Consider the following 2,938-nt stretch of genomic DNA (forward strand, 5'->3'; position numbering starts at 1 on the left):
GGTATTGTACCGGGACCACCGGAAGGGTCCCGGGGGTCCACCGGGTGGGGCCACCTATCCCGGAGGGCCCCATGGGCTGAAGTGGGAGGGGAACCAGCCCCTAGTGGGCTGGTGCGCCCCCCATGGGCCTCCCCCTGCGCCTAGGGTCGGAAACCCTAGGGGTGGGGGCGCCCCACTTGGCTTGGGGGGCACTCCACCCCCCTGGCCGCCGCCCCCCTTGGAGATCCCATCTCCTAGGGCCGGCGCCCCCCTAGGGGTCCTATATATAGTGGGGGGAGGGAGGGCAGCCGCACCCTAGCCCCTGGCGCCTCCCTTTCCCTCCCGTGACACCTCTCCCTCTCGCTAAGCTTGGCGAAGCCCTGCCGAGATCACCGTTGCTTCCACCACCACGCCGTCGTGCTGCTGGATCTCCATCAACCTCTCCTTCCCCCTTGCCGGATCAAGTTGGAGGAGACGTCTTCCCAACCGTACGTGTGTTGAACGCGGAGGTGCCGTCCGTTCGGCGCTAGGTCATCGGTGATTTGGATCACGACAAGTACGACTCCATCAACCCCGTTCTCTTGAACGCTTCCGCTCGCGATCTACAAGGGTATGTAGATGCACTCCCCTCTCCCTCGTTGCTAGATGACTCCATAGATTCATCTTGGTGATGCGTAGAAAATTTTAAAATTCTGCTACATTCCCCTACAGTGGCATCATGAGCTAGGTCTATGCGTAGTTTCTATGCACGAGTAGAATACAAAGCAGTTGTGGGCGTCGATATTTGTCAATTTACTTGCCGTTACTAGTCTTATCTTGATTTGGCGGCATCGTGGGATGAAGCGGCCCGGACCGACCTTACACGTACGCTTACGTGAGACTGGTTCCACCGACTGACATGCACTAGTTGCATAAGGTGGCTAGCGGGTGTCTGTCTCTCCCACTTTAGTCGGATCAGATTCGATGAAAAGGGTCCTTATGAAGGGTAAATAGAAATTGTCATATCATGTTGTGGTTTTGGCGTAGGTAAGGAACGTTCTTGCTAGAAACCTATAGCAACCACGTAAAAACTTGCAACAACAATTAGAGGACGTCTAACTTGTTTTTGCAGCATGTGCCGTGTGATGTGATATGGCCAAAAGGATGTGATGAATGATATATGTGATGTATGAGACTGACCGTGTTCTTGTAATAGGAATCACGACTTGCATGTCGATGAGTATGACAACCGGCAGGAGCCATAGGAGTTGTCTTAATTTATTTATGACCCGCATGTCAACATAAACGTCATGTAATTACTTTACTTTATTGCTAAAGCGTTAGCCATAGTAGTAGAAGTAATAGATGACGAGACAACTTCAAGATGAAACGATTATGGAGATCATGGTGTCATGCCGGTGACAATAATGATCATGGAGCCCCGAAGATGGAGATCAAAAGGAGCAAATGATATTGGCCATATCATGTCACTATTTGATTGCATGTGATGTTTATCATGTTTTACATCTTATTTGCTTAGAACGATGGTAGCTTAAATAAGATGATCCCTCGTAATAATTTCAAGAAAGTGTTCCCCCTAACTGGGCACCGTTGTGAAGGTTCATTGTTTCGAAGCACCACGTGATGATCGGGTGTGATAGATTCTAACGTTCGAATACAACGGGTGTAAGCCAAATTACACACGCAATACACTTAGGTTGACTTGATGAGCCTAGCATGTACAGACATGGCCTCGGAACACAGAAGACCGAAAGGTCGAGCATGAGTCGTATAGAAGATACGATCAACATGAAGATGTTCATCGATGTTGACTAGTCTGTCTCACGTGATGATCGGACACGGCCTAGTTGACTCGGATCATGTTTCACTTAGATGACTAGAGGGATGTCTATCTGAGTGGGAGTTCATTGAATAATTTGATTAGATGAACTTAATTATCATGAACTTAGTCTAAAATCGTTACATTATGTGATGAGGACATCAATACCATTGTTACACCCACAGCCCCTACTGTTACATATACTGGACCAATTACTAGAGCTCGCGCACGCCAATTAAATTACCAGGTACTTTCATTTCTTGGTAATGATTCTAATGTTCATGAGATTATGATGCTGCCTAAATTGGATACATTTGTTTTGCTTACAAATGAAGGGCCTAGCTTGGAGAAGGATGAACATTGGAGCAAGAATACGCATGGAGTTGATGGCATGCGCAAGGGGATCAAGAACGGAGTTACAAGTGATGATTTCAGGACTTTGAAGCCGCCATAAGGAGTGCATGAAGCCTTGGACGAAATATACAAGATGCCACTTCATAATATTCGTCCATAGGCTATTCTAGGTGCTGCGTCACCTTATTAATGGGCCAGGCCCATGTAATTTCGAAATACTTAAGTATAGGCTATTTTTAGAGTCCGTATGTGTGGGGAAACAAGAGTTAGGGTTGGTTTCGGACCCCACCCTCAAGGGCCACGAAATTCCCCCCTCTTCCTCCATATATACAACCCTTAGGGCGTCGTTTAGACTTTGGGTTTTGTTTAGATTAAAAGTTCGCCATAGCTGCAACTTCGCGTACTTCGTTTGTGTCCAACGACCAGACCAAGACGTCACAGAACCCCACCTTGATCAATAAAGCTTTCATCTTATATTCGCAATATCCCGATTGCAATCTCAGTTTCTTGCTTGTTCTTCGTTTGCTCGCAGGAAACAGACCCTCGTGGTCAGGTTGATCGTGCTCCGGCGTGGTCAATAACCCTCGGAAGTTGGTTTAGCGATTGCTAAGGCGCGACGTCTCGCACGTTCGTAGTCGGATCGTCAAGGTCGACTCCCACAGAAAACGATAGCCACCATCTCATCGAAACATCGGGACACCTTAGCCTCTATCAAGTGGTATCAGATTTCCAGGTTGCTCGGTGAGATTTTACAGTTTTTCATAGATTAGATCGAGTCTGTTCTTC

The sequence above is a fragment of the Triticum aestivum genome, chromosome 1A (genome assembly GCF_018294505.1).
Source record: "Triticum aestivum cultivar Chinese Spring chromosome 1A, IWGSC CS RefSeq v2.1, whole genome shotgun sequence".
Lineage (NCBI taxonomy): Eukaryota > Viridiplantae > Streptophyta > Magnoliopsida > Poales > Poaceae > Triticum > Triticum aestivum.